At 40.7% G+C, this 14545-nt stretch overlaps 1 protein-coding gene across 5 annotated transcripts in view; it reads right to left on the reverse strand.

Annotated features, from left to right (window-relative positions):
- The window catches only part of GUCY2F (guanylate cyclase 2F, retinal), a 106713-nt gene extending 101197 nt beyond the window's left edge, over window positions 1-5516 (reverse strand). For 3 of the 5 annotated variants that reach the window (XR_001598911.2, XM_016160404.2, XM_016160430.2), the window contains exons 1-2: window positions 5196-5516; window positions 338-601 (exon numbers count right to left, since the gene is read on the reverse strand). The gene's annotated coding sequence lies outside the window, so the exon portion shown is untranslated. The remainder of the gene's footprint in view (window positions 1-337; window positions 602-5195) is intronic. The other 2 variants (XM_016160414.2, XM_016160409.2) reach the window with 1 other exon arrangement.
- Between the last annotated feature and the right edge of the window lie 9029 nt (window positions 5517-14545).

Genomic DNA, 14545 nt, shown 5'->3' on the forward strand with positions numbered 1-14545 from the left:
ATTTTTTATCTATGTCTAATCCAAAGTGGGTTAGCAGGAGGACTATGCTCCGCAATTACTCAGTGACCCAGGCTCCTTATATTTTTTGGTTCTGCTCTTCACTAGGTCTTAGGAGTTGCTATGGACTGAATGTTTCTGTCTCCCCAAAATTCATGTGTTGAAGTGCTAATGCCCAATGTGAGGATATTAGGAGGTGGGCCCTTTGGTAAGTGATCAGGTCATGAAGGTGGAACACTTATGAATGGGATTAGTGCCCTTATAAGAAGAGACGTGAGGAGAGACAAGTGAGAATACAGCAAGAAAGAGTCCATATGCAGACCAGAAAAAGGGTGCTCACCAGAAACTGGATCAGCTGGCACTTTGATCTTGGACTTCCCAACTCCAGGACTGTGATAAATAAATTGTCTCAGTTTATGGTATTTTGTTATGACAGCTTGGGCTGACTAAGACTGGCATTCTCTGCATCAGCTGGCAGGTTCAAATGTGGGAGGTTTTTATGGAAAATGCACATGTAACTTCTGCTCATATCGCATTGGCCAGGACTCAGTTCCATGGCCACACTTAGCCAAGGTGGGGTGGCAAATTTAATCTAGATTAGCATCTAAAAGGAAGAAAACATTGGTATTGATGAGCACCTGCAGTCTATACCACAGCCAAAGTCAATTATGTTGCTTGCAAACAAAGGATACTAATCAATACAGATACATAGGATTTTAACAGACAGAGCATGAAGAGGAGGGCAATCAGATAGGAAAAAAAAACAATGTAAGCAAAGAGAATAGAGTGTCATCTGGTTTGACTGGAGAACTGAATGAACGATGGGCATTGGAAGAGGTCATCAAGAGTATATGACCACCAGTTGATCCATGAACTGGACCTGAGCAGTCAGATGCTCCTCACCCCTTTCCCATCCTTGCAATGTGCTTTCCACTTGTTTTTCCAATGCTAGAAGCTATACCAAGGACATAGCCTTGTGATAGTAACGTTTTGTAGAGACTGTTGTGGCCACCAGCCCCCGAAAGACACACAGACCGCCAGAACTCAGTGAGTGAGTTATAGGAAACACTATTCAGCCAGCTGGGTCTGCCAGGGGTACACAGACCCCAAATTAAGCAGCCCCGAAATGTAGAGGTACAGGAGTTTTAAGGCGAAAATCCCATTCTTCATTCTGTCTAAACACAAAGGGCTATCTTTCTTCTATTCATTACCTGTCAACTCACAGGTCAGGTGCATAAGTGGGGTTACAGAAGCAGAAAGCTTGTTTAGAATGTTATGTTCCTATGGGTGACAGCCTATGTTCCCATGGACATAGCCATGTTCTCATGGACACAGCCAAGCAGTAATTTTCCTGCAAGTAATAAATTTCTAGCAGTCATTTTTCAGCCAATACATTCTCCACTGGCCTTAGCAGACAATCAAATCTTTGATTCTTTATGTGGAATTTGTTCATAGCCCCTATTCTGTAATACTAAAAGTCTAATAGAATTAACTCTCTTTTTTATATATGTAAACAAGAAATTAAGGAAACATGGGCCAAAAGTTAACAAGAGGAGGAGGATGATTACAGGTCTAGCTACAGCAGATAAAAGGGTCGTTAGCCATGGTGACCAATTGAACATCTTATGAAACTAGTTATTTAATTCCTGTCTCTGTCTTTCTCTGGCATCTAAATTTTTCTGTACTAGTCGTAAGCTTTCTCTAATTACTCTCGAGTCGTTGGCATAGAAGCAACAGGTTTTACCTAGAGCCATACATAATCCATCTTATTCTAAGAATAATAAATTTAAACCTCTTTTATTCTAAATGACTACTTCGGCTAGTGAATCAACCCGAAATTCTAGCCTGCTGAGGTCAGTTAAGGTTAGGGAGTTCCTACCCTGACATCATAACGGGGTTTTGGGGTTAAGGCACAACCAGCAATCTTGTCCTATCTTTCTGGTTCTGGTTGTAGCTGGTCAAATGCTTGGACTAAAGAGGAAAAGAGGAAGAAATAGAGGGTTATACTTATGTAATCTTGAGTCTTATTTTTAAGGGCCCATATTCTTGAGCTGTCCACTCTCATGCTGCCTTCACAGGGGAGTGATGAATCTATTATGGGATGCCATCTACTTTAACTGCAGTGGGCATCATCAGGTAGACAGTGAAGGGTCCTTTCCATTTGGGTTCTAGTCCTTTGGAAGTGAACTTCTGGATTCACACAGAGTCCCCAGTCTGAAACTGATGGGGAGGTCTGTCCCCGGGGCTGAGTGGACAGAATGAACCCAGGACCAAATTTTTTTCTGTGCACTTTGAAGGGCCTGTAAAGACTCAAGACAAGGTTATGCAGTTCTGCCTTTATTCTCATCTTCTATTCTAGGTACTACAGGTGGGAGTTTTCCAAAGAAAATTTCAAATGGGGTGAATCCATTAATATACAGAGTACGCTTGCTTGGAGAACAAAAGTAGAAGTTCTACCCAGGTCTCACCAGTTTCTAATTTTAATTTGACTAATATTTCTTTTAGGGTCTGATTTATTTGCTCTACTTGGCCCGAACATTGGGGCCAGTAGGCGCAGTGGAGTTTCTATTGCATTTAGGTATCTAGCCAATTGTCGTAATACCTTTGCTATGAAGGCTGGCCCATCATCTGACCCTAAAGTTCTGAGGAGACCAAATCAAGGGAGTATTTCTTGTAGTAGTTTCTTAGTAACTACTAAGGCAGTCTCTTTCATGGTAGGGAAGGCCTCTACCCATCCTGAAAAGGTGTCTGTAAAAACAAGTAAATATTTGTAGCCCCCCACAGTCAGGGTTACCTCAGTGAAATCAACTTCCAAGCAGTCTCCCGGATAAGTTATTTCTTTCTCTATGCCTAGGTTCTTCTATATTCCTCATCTTTGGATTAACTTGGACACAAGCCGGGCATCATGAGGCAATCTCCTCTGCGGTTCTTCTCCCTTCTGGAGCATCTTAGTCTGCCCTAGGTGTGTGGTCTGGTGTAGTTGGTGGAGGAGAGTCCTTCCAAGGGCCCGTGAGAGCCCAATTTTTTCATCTGGGGTCGTCCGTCAACCCTGTTGGTTCCTAGTGGCTCCCTTATTTTGAAACAGAGGCAGTTCTGGGTAAGGGACAACAGTAGATGTGGTGGGGGCCCCACTGGCCTTGTGGCTGCTGCTCTTGCCTCTGCATCTACTCCACAGTTTCTCTCAGCCTCAGGACTATTTCCTCTTTGATGCCCTTTACAAAGAACAATAGCCAGACCCTTAGGCATCCATATGGCTCCAAGTAAGGCTAAGATCTCTTCTTTGTTCTTAATGTCCTTTTTAGCTGAAGTCAGAAGCCCTCTTTCCTTGTAGATGGCTCCGTGTACTTGTGCAGTAGCAAAGGCGTATCAGCTGTTAGTGTATATTGTGACTGCCTTATCCTTTTCCCATCTTAGTGCCTCAGTGAAGGCGATGAGTTCTGCCTCTTGAGAAGAAGTCCTATGGGGAAGAGCTTGTGACCAGGTAGTGTCAGTTAGAGTTACGATCCCTGCGCCAGCATACCTCCTTCCTTCTTGTACGAAGCTGCTCCCGTCCATGAACAAAACTTCATCGGCCTCAGGCAGAGGAGAGTCTTTGAGGTCTGGCCGCGAGGGATACACAGCATCTGTGAAATCTGTGCAGTCATGAACGGGGGTCTTGGGGTCTGAGTTTGGCAACAGATTGGCTGGGTTGATGACAGTAGCTTTGGATTTTAGCCATACCTTTGGGGCCATCCGGTGCCTCCCTGTTGTTGAACACCTTCTGGGCTATCTCAGCAAGTTGGGACATATTCATCCCTGCAAAACCTTCTAATTTTTCAGTTATTAAGGGCTGCCTGAGTAGCAAAGGCTATAGTAATTTCCTGCTGGTTGTCATGGGCCTCAGGATCAATGGGCGTGTATACCTGGTATGCCTCATTCAAGAGACACTCCAGGGGATTCCTGAGGTCCCTCCCTGTATAACTTCTGTTACCTTAGAAAGGTTAGTTGGCTGGTGAGCAGCCATCCTAATTCCCCCAATTAGAATCTGGTGGTGCCGATCTAATGCCATTCTCCCTGCTTGAGAATTGTGCTGGGCGGGTGGAGGGAAATTTCTCTTCAATCTGTTCCCCTGCTTCCTCAACTCTCCTCCCTCCCACAGGTATCTTTTGTGTTTCAGTTCGAATGCATCCACGTTCTTCTGAGGTCAAGGGGGTAAGTAAAAGCTGTTGGCAATTGTCCCAGGTTGGGCAGTGAGTCTGTCTTTCAGTGAGTCCCATTAATGCCTGGGGTTTCTCAGAGAAAGGCGGATTTTGTGCCTTCCAGTTGTACAGGTCACTAGTCGATAAAGGCATGTAAACCATAAAGGGCCTGTCAGTGTGCTGCCCCTGGGGTGGTGCTTCTCCCAAGGGGAGGATGACTGTGGTGGTGGTATCTATCGGCTGATGCCCCACCCAGAGCAGGAGCTGGGGGCCCGTGGGGGTTACCTGCTGGCCATCCAAGAAAGTAAGGCGATGCTATTTGGCCTCTGTTGTCTTGGATTATAGGGTGGAGGAAGGTCACTGTCCTCCAATGAAGATTGGAGGACTGAGGGACTGGGCTGTCTTGGAGATTTAGTTGCTGCATGTTTCGGGGTGCCCACAACTACAGCCTTCTCCCCCAGAGAAAGGACACACCGGCGGAGCCAAGGAGGGGGATTCTGAACGAGGTTTAACCATTGATCAATGTAGGGAAACTGACCAGGATGTCCTGGGTCTCCCGTGACAACCTTCCAAACATTCCTCACCAAACCCTTGTCAAAAGAGCCCTCCAGAGGCCAGTTTACATCAAAAGACAGCCACTCAACTTTATACAATGTCCTTAGTCTGCCTGGAGAAAACTTTATGTCATAGTCAGCTCCCTCTACAAACCCCTTTTTGAAATGTCGCAGGAGACACCCCAAGGGTATCTTCTGTGAACTCAGGCTTCCTCCCATCGCTTGTGCAGAAAACACAAAACAGACAACGCAAAACTGACACTCAGACAAGAACAATTACTGAGGTGCAGGTGGACCCAGAGAAATCTGCCACCTACAACCTAGACAGGACCAGAGACAATAAACAAAACCCACCAACAGGGCACAGGAAGTGGCATCCCACAGCCTGGCCATGGTCCGGGAGATATGACTGCGTCTAGTCTCTCCATGGACCCCCAATGACCAGTCAACAGAACCAGGAAGGTACCTTTTATCCAGACACTGAGGCCTCAGAGATTCCAGATTCCTGTCGGGACCAGGAACAAAGAGTGTGTCCTAAAAGTTGTGTCCTTGACAACTGCATTAACCCCATCACAGCATTCAAGGGCCCTGGAACGTCTCAGGTTGGCCACCCCTTTGAATCTGTAACAGGGACAGCAATTGCTTTGGAGGCCGGTCCGGTCTTAGATCTCAGGGCCCCTCCCTGAGATCTTGCTGGGGCCTCCAAATGTTGTGGCCGCCAGCCCCCGAAAGACACACAGATCAGCAGAACTCAGCGAGTGAGTTATAAGAAACACTATTTATTCAGCCAGCTGGGTCTGCCAGGGGTACACAGACCCCAAATTAAGAAGCCCCGAAATGAAGAGGTACAGGGGTTTTAAGGCCAAAATCCCATTCTTCATTCTGTCTAAACACAAAGGGCTATCTTTCTTCTATTCATTACCTGTCAACTCACAGGTCAGGTGCATAAGCAGGATTACAGAAGCAGAAAGCTAGTTTAGAATGTTATGTTCCTATGGGTGACAGCCTATGTTCTCATGGACATAGCCATGTTCCCATGGACACAGCCAAGCAGTAATTTTCTTGTGAGTAATAAATTTCTAGCACTCATTTTTCAGCCAATACAAGACCATCTGTATAATGTACATGGCCGAACTAGTTAAAGCCTCTATATAAACTTTTAAGATTACAGTTTGTGTGTGCAGAAATCTACTCCTCTGCATCTGCTCAGGTCAAGCCTTAAAGTAAGTTTCCTTGCTTGTTAAACCTACCACTTACCATTCTGGAGTGGCCTGCCCCTTTCTTTGGTCTCCCCTTGCACTCTTCTGGGTGCCAGTTTGCAAAGCAACATATGAAAACAATTGGAGGCAAGGTTGTGAGAAGAAGGTAGGGTCCAGAATACAAAACTTAATCTTATAGTCCAGGGGTTGACAAACTATGGCCTACAGGCCAAATCATGCCTTCCCCCATGGTTTATTTTCTAAGTAGAGTTTTATTGAAATGCATCCATGATCATTTTAAATGTATTTTCTATGAATGCTTTTGCTATACAATGACAAGAATGAGTAGTAGCAACAGAGAACATATGGCCAACGAAGCCTAACAATATTCACTATATGACCTTTTACATAAAATGTTGATCTACCCCTGCTGTAGGCAATTGGGAACCATTGAAGAATTTTAAACTGGTAAGTACTATGCAAAATCACAATGGCACCACTACATAGAGGTAAATTGGAATATGTGAGCTGGTTGTCTTGTTTGGGTTCAAGGCAGGGGGTGGTGCAGCTGGAGAGAGAGGAATCAGAACAGTTAGGAAAGTATTACAATAGTCTAAAAAGTAGTAACTGTAGCTACTGTCTATTAAGTGGCTACTACTTGACAGGCACTGTGATATGTACTTTTCAAGCATTATAAGACTTTTATCTTCACAACAGCCCTGTGAAGCACACACTATTTTTATTTTCTTTTTACAGATGAGAAAACTGAAGGTCATGGAAGTAATCTTACTTCTCAGTCTCTTTTGCTGACTTTTTCTCCTCTCTTCTTGGAGGGCAATATTCTTAAAGAAAGTCAAGAACATGGATTCCAAAGCAAGACTGCCTAAGTCCAAATCCCAGTTTTACCATTTGCTTTCTATATAACCTTGGGCAAGTTATGTGGTATCTCTCTGTGCCTCAGTTTCTTCAGTAATAAAATGATGATAAAAATCAAAATGATACCTCCTAGGGTTCTGGCAAGAGTTGAATAAATTACTGTATGTAATGCACTTGAGACAGTACCTGGCACTCAGTAAAGGCCATAGATACATTTGCTATTACAGCAGGTCCTCAAATAATGTCATTTCATTCAATATTATTTCTTTATAATGTTGATGTAAAAAATAATGGATTTCTATCTGGGGCTACTGTTTGTGTGGAGTGTGCATGTTGTACCCATGTCAGTGTGGGTTGTCTCTGGGTACTCCAGTTTCCTCCCACATGTCAAAGATTTGCATGTTAGGTGAACTGATCCACATTGTCCCAACCTGAGTGAGTGTGGGTATATCAATGCACCCTATGATAAAAGGGCATTTTTGGAGGGGTTGGGTCACACCTTGTGCCCTGAGCTGCCCAGATACGCTCCTGCCACCCATGAACCTGAACTGCAATCAATGAGCTGTAAATAATTATCTTGTTTTTATTCATCTTTTTTAAATGTATGTATAGCTCACATTCATTTCAATGTTTAATATTAGGAGTGTCTAGGGTCTTTATTTAGAACTTTGGTGATGTTTGGTGATACATCGTGGAAACTTAACTCTTGTTTATATCAATTAGCCTATGGTAAAATTGGTTTCATTATACGTCATTTCACTTAAAGTCACAGTTTCCAAGAACATATTGACTACATTGAATGAGGACTTACTGTATTTTTTCAACCTGCAAATCTTAGCAAGCCCCAGACTTGGTCTAGGACACTCTTTTATTCTCTAGCCAACTTCCTTTATGACTTTATCTAAGATTTCCTCCTCCCATGGTACTTATTTCTCATTGCCTTTTGTTTTCATCAAGGGACAATCCAAAATTGCCTAATTTATTGTTTTGTCCATATTTATAATCTGTCCGTCACCCACTGGAATATAAGGTTCATGAAGGTAGGTACTTAGTCTTATTCACTACTGAATCCTCAGAGCCTAGAACAGTACCCAGCACACAGTCGACGTTTAATAACTATTCATTGAATGAGAGAATGAACTTATCCAAATGGGTGGCAAAAATAGAATTCAAACCCAGGTCTGATTGAGGCCAGTACCCATGCCCTTCATCACCATGCTGTATAGTATAGTAACCAGGAAACAAAAGAGGAGAGAGTGGATGAAAGAAATATTTAAGAGGTAGAATAGACATAATAGCAACTTATTTGATAACAGTAGAGGTGGGAAGGGAAAGGGTTGGGAGTTAAATATAATTTTGAGATTTAGGCCTGAATGACGGTATGCTATAGATTTGGGTGCCAAATGCTTAGAGTTAACAGTTGAAATCCTAGTAAATACCTACAATTAAGGAAATTGGAGGAGAAAATTCACAAGACAAGAAGGAAAGAAACAAGGGAGAGGGACATATTAGGGTACCCGTAGGAAAGAGGTGCATGTGCAAAATACAAAAATTCAAGGAAGGTTAGTGAGAATAGTGTAGCAACACCACAAGGGACAGCACTATATTCTGGCATTGTTAAAACCCCGAAGCTAGAATAAATGAGAGAAGGAAGTGTTTATAAGAACCCAAAAAGATTCATGTAGAAGGACACCTCTTAAAAGAATTGTGACCTTTGGTAGATGGACATAACCAATTCTATATAGCCCTACAAAGAAAGAGCTGGAGGTAATAAATAGTTTATCTCCTATCTCTTTTCTGAAATCTTGCCATAGGGTTCCAATGGACAAACCTAACTAAAACTAACTAAAGGACAAAGAGCCTATTGATGGAATCTGTAAAGGTCATCCCCCAAGGGAGAAGAGCAGGGTGAGAAAAAATAGAGAAGTGAATTTGGAGAAGCAATTGAAAGATATCTAACACAGTCCACTCTGTATGCTCCTCGGTGTCCACTCTTTCATCTAGGTTAAGAGTTGTTGCACAGGCACAGGGTCACGCAAAATCCCACCAGCTACTATGTGATCACCAGATGATCTGAATTCAGTCACATTTACAGCTGAAACCTAAAGTAACAGTCATCACTAGTTCTCTTCACATAAGGTAATAAGGATTAAAATGGGGTTTAAAAAAGGTAACATAAATTACAGCTTCTACAACCTCTTAAGCAAACCTTTTACTTTGCATAAAGTAATAATCAAAGCTACCTTCTTCTATCACCAGCATCCAGGCTAGATAGAGTCCTTAAACTTGTGGGAAAAACAAACATATCTATAGTATATGAATTCTTTGTGGTGTTATCTATATTATTGGATTTTCCCAGTTTCCATTTGACCAGTATAATTAGGCAAAAGAGTATAATAACAACTCAGTAAATCACCTGAGTTCCAAAAATAGTTCTCCTTTTCTTCATTGTGTAGCAGCAACCCATTTTTCCCCCTGGTAACTGGGATTAGTAACTCTAGCCAATGCCCTGTTCCCTTTTCTGCTTTTTGATTTAGTAGTATGGTGTGTCCGAAATGACCAGGTAATATCTTAACTTCCTATTCATTGGAAACATGACCAAACATTCCTCCCTCAAGCAGGCACTAACACCTCAAACACCAAATCCAAGCTTGAGGATATAGGAAGAGAACATTAGTTATTAGATGTTTTAGTAAGAAGGGCTACTTCTAAGTCCACTCCTTGGTTCTCATACCTATACATTCTGGCAATGGGCTGCTAGTTTTAAGCATGAACTGTGCTATGGAATGGCACTCCAAATGTACAAGATGTTGTCTCCCAAATGGTGCCATAACTGAGCCTTTAGCTGGCCATTACAATTTCTACCAGGACAGGTATTTTTTTTTGGTAGAAGCACATGGTAAGACCAGTGAATTCCATGAATGTGAATTAAGTGTTACTTCATTTAACATAAAGTGGATTTCTGGTCAGATGCAATGTTGGGTGGATGTATTAGGATTCTCCAGAGAAACAGAAATGTATACATGTGAGAAGGAGTTATTTTAAGAAATTCATGAAATTGGGTAGGTCTAAATCCAAAACCTGCAAGGTAGGCTGGCAGGCTAGAGACTCAAGGAAGTATTGTAGTCCAAATACAAAGGCAATCTACTGGCAGAATTCTCTCCTACTTGGAGCAGATCAGTCATTTTCTACTCAGGCCTTCCACTGATTGAATGAGGACCATCCATATTATAGAGGGTAATCTGTTTTACTCAAAGTTCAGCTATTTAAATGCTAATCTCATTCAATAAACACTTTCACAGAAATATCCAGAATAGTGTGACCAAATATCTGGACACAGTCAAGTCGACACATGAATTAATTATTACAGTGTTTTAGTTCTGGCACAGATAAATCATTCTCTAAATCTATGAATAATGGTGACTGGGCAAAAGCCCTGTGAACAAGAAAGGCAAATCTTTACCAGATTGTGTGTCTATCCTTGTGAGGACAAAGTACGGTCCCTCAGTACTGATGAGAAAGGTCTGATCAAATCAATCTGCCACCAGGTAGCCAGTAGGTACTTCAGAGTAATGATGCCTTATCAGGAGCTCAATACTGGCCTATGCTGTTGGCAGGTTGAATACTCAGCAGGAGCAGTAGCCAGAATCAATCTTAATGAACTTTATGCTGCCAAGTCCATGCTGAATCTCTATCCCTGGTTACATGTCTTTTCTATTGCACACGGGTCAATTGTGCAAACACTGGGTGACTGAGGAGAGAATCTAGCTAATATCCACAGGCTGGCTCACCTTTCTCAGCTGATAATTGAGAACCTCCTCTGGACTAGGTACACTCTAGTGGGCATTTATGTGGGGCATAACTACGTTTACACACTGTGCCCATTTCAAGAAATCCATGTATATATCTTCTAGATCTTGTGTCATCGATCGTCCAATTATATTTTTCCAAGTCCCCGATCAGCTAACACACACCTCAGGTCATTTTTCTGTTCACACTACGTCAACAACTAGACGTTCCACCTGAAGTTCAGTTCATTGGAAGGAACTGAATTTCAGGTGGAACATCTAATTGTTGACTTTAAAATTTTCTTTTCAAATACAGTTGGCATACAATATTATATTAGTTTCAGGTGTACAATACGGTGATTTAACACATATATAAGTTATAAAGTGATCACCCTGATAAATCTAGTACCCTTCTGACACCATACACAGTTATTATAATATTACTGACTATATTCTTCATGCTATACTTTACATCCCCATGACTATTTTGTAACTGCCAAGTCATACTTCTTAAACCCTTTCCTGTTTTCACCAATCCCAAACTCCCCTCCCACCTGGCAACCATCAAAGTGTTCTCTATATTTATGAGTTTATTTCTATTTTGTTTGTTTGTTTATTTTGTGCTTTAGATTCAACAAGTAAGTGCTAATTGTGAAATATATAGTACTAAACATCTACATTTAAAAAGAAGAAATAAAGAGTGATGTCAGAAATATAGTGGTGTGAGAAATGTCCCCAGACCTCTCCCCTTGAAACAACAATAAACTGAATAGCTAAAACTCAACAACAACAACAACAACAACAACAACAACAACAACAACAAACCCAAGCTGTACATCAGCACGTCTGACCATGGGATCTGCACATAAGAGCTATCACAGGTCAAAACTTGGGGAGTCGGGCAGTAGACTGGAAGAAACAAAGAAGCTGCCTCTTGAAGCCAGAGCTACCAAGAGGAGGAGGGAGAAAGATGAAGGTGCGGTGGGTCCCTGAACAGCCCACCCAGCCTGACAGAGCTGTGACATCCATGCAGCTGGTGAAAGTGCTCATGGTTCAGGGTAAAAAAAATCCCAAAAAAGTGGGTATGGCAGAGAAGCAGACCAGAAGAGAAACAACAGTTGATTATTACCAACCAGTGTTACAAACAGTGATGAGCCACACACCCCATTCACAAACCCAGAAAGCCTCTCCCCCCATATCCTCTGAAACAAAACATAGTGGATTCCCAGGGGAATTTTAGCAAATGGTACTGAAACTGTCATTAACATTGAGAGGGACGGTGACTCAGGGTAGTGAGTGATTTAGTATCTATAAGAAAAAAGAAGGCATTATTAAGGTTTTATGTAAAGCAGGGATCCAAGAGGCTTAGGTGCCACCTACTGAAAACAAGAGAAAAACGTCTTCTTTGCGAGAAGAGATATTTATATAATAATTCTTCTTTATGGGAAAAAAAGGAGAATACACTTTCATTAATACCCAGGCAGAGAAATAGTCCATTAAACACCACAAACTACCAAGGGGACAAGGCATCTCAGAAAGAAACAGAAAAATCTCCAGAAAATAAGCTTACAGACATAGAAATATGCGACCTAAATAACAGAGAATTCAAATGGTACTTCTGAAAAAACTCAGCGAGATCTTAAACGAGTCATATCAACAATTTCAGGAAATTAAAAAAAAACTAGATGAGCAGAATGAGTTCTTCAGCAAGCAGTTTGAAACCCTCAAAAAGAACAGAATAGAACTTCTGGAGATTAAAAATACACTGAAAGAGATGAAAAAAAGGAAATAGCGAGTTTGGGAAATAGACTTGACCAAATGGAGGAAAAGATCAGTGACATCGAAGACAGAAATCTAGAAATAAATCAGAAAGAAGAAGAGAGAAACTGAAGAATAAAAAAATAATGAAAAAGAAAAACAAGATCTAGCTTATATCATCAGGAGGGGAAACATAAGAATAATGGGCATTATTGAAGGGGAAGAAAAGGAGCAGGGATTAGAAAGCATTTTCAGACAAATAGTTGACAAGAATTTCCCAAATCTAAGGAATGAACTGGCCTTGGAATTCAAGAAGTCAACAGAACACCCAATTATCTCAACCCAAAAAGGCCTTCACTAAAACACATTTTATCAACATTATCAAAAATCAATGACAAAGACAGAATTCTCATGGCAGCCAGAGAAAAGAAGATAGTAATGAATAAAGTAAACCCCATTAGATTATCATTAAACTTCTCAGCACAAACTTTACAAACCAGAAAGGACTGGAATCAAATTCAAACTATTAACTGAAAGGAACTCCAGTCAAGAATAATATATTAAGCTAAGCTCTCCTTTAGATATGAAGAAAAAATAAAGACCTTTCCGGACATACAAAAATTTGAGTAAATTCTCCACTACAAGGCCTATATTACAGGAAATACTGAAAAGGATCACCTCACCTAAAAGAAAATGACCAAAAAAAAACCACACAATTAGGAGGAAGGTGATTATCAGGCAAATAAAAGCAGAGGAGTGCAATCCTTACTAACAACAGGGCATTATAAGCCTAAACAACAAGAAGAGATTTGCTATAACAAGATAGTATTGAATGTTCAGCATACATAGGGACAAAATTAGACAACGATGACTGAAAAAGGGAGAACTCAAAGATCCAAATTCACAAAGGGGAATGGAGATAAGGGATGTGCAGAAAAAAAATGGAATATATATATACATATATATATGTATATATATATGTATACACACATACATATGTGTGTAACTAATCTTTATATATTTATAATGGTAACCACATGCCAAAGATTGAGAACTGAAGTATATAACATAAAACAAGAAGAACTAGAGGGAAAATCCACAAAAGCCAACCACGATGAGGAAAACAGAAACACAAGGACAAGGAAGCAATGGAAACACTGAGCTACCAGAAAGCAAAAGATAAAAGGGCTATAAGAAGACTTCATATTTCAATAATCACCCTAAATGTAAACGGAATGAACTCATCAATAAAAAGGCACAGAGTTGCACAATGGATCAAAAAAAAAAAAAAACCCAACCATATGCTGCCTCCAGGAGACACATCTCAACTCCAAAGACAATTATATACTCAAAGCGAAAGAGTGGAATATGATATTTCAAGCAAATGGCATTCAGAGAAAAGCATAAGTAGTGGTACCAATATTGGATGAAATGGGCTTCGACATAAAAAAAGTAAAGAAAAATATTGAGGGACACTTCATAATGTTAAAGGGAATTATGCACCAAGAAGACATTACACTTATTAATATCTGTGGTCCCAATCATGGAGCCCCAAAATACGTAAAACAATTGATGACAGAACTAAAAGAGAAACAGACCAAAATGCTATTGCAGTAGTGGACCTAAATACACCACTGTCGAATATGGACAGATCATTCAAACAGAGAATCAATAAGGAAATGACATCCTTCAATGACACATTAACCAACTGGACATAATTGACATTTAGCAGAGCCTTCCATCCCGAAACAGCTGCTTATACATTCTTCTCTAGTGCACATGGAACATTCCCAAGAATTGTCCACATATTGGGACACAGAAATAACCTCAACAAATATAAAAGGATTGAAATATACCAATTATATTTTCTGATCATAATGCTTTGAAACTAGAGAACAACTGCAAAAATAAAGAAGGAAGAACCACAAATATATGAAGATTAAACAATATGCTACTAAAGAATAACTGGGTCAGAAAATAAATAAAAAGGAAGATCAAGGGATACATAGAAAAGAATGATAATGATACTATAGCATATCAAAATTTTTTGGACATGGCAAAAGTAGTCATAACAGGAAAGTTCATATCATTACAGACCTATTTCCAAAAACTAGAACGAGCCCAAATAAACCACCTAACGCTTCATCTTAAAAACTAGAAAAAGACACACAAATGATAACTAAAGTAGTAGAAGG

The sequence above is a fragment of the Rousettus aegyptiacus genome, unplaced genomic scaffold (assembly GCF_014176215.1).
Source record: "Rousettus aegyptiacus isolate mRouAeg1 unplaced genomic scaffold, mRouAeg1.p scaffold_m13_p_9, whole genome shotgun sequence".
Lineage (NCBI taxonomy): Eukaryota > Metazoa > Chordata > Mammalia > Chiroptera > Pteropodidae > Rousettus > Rousettus aegyptiacus.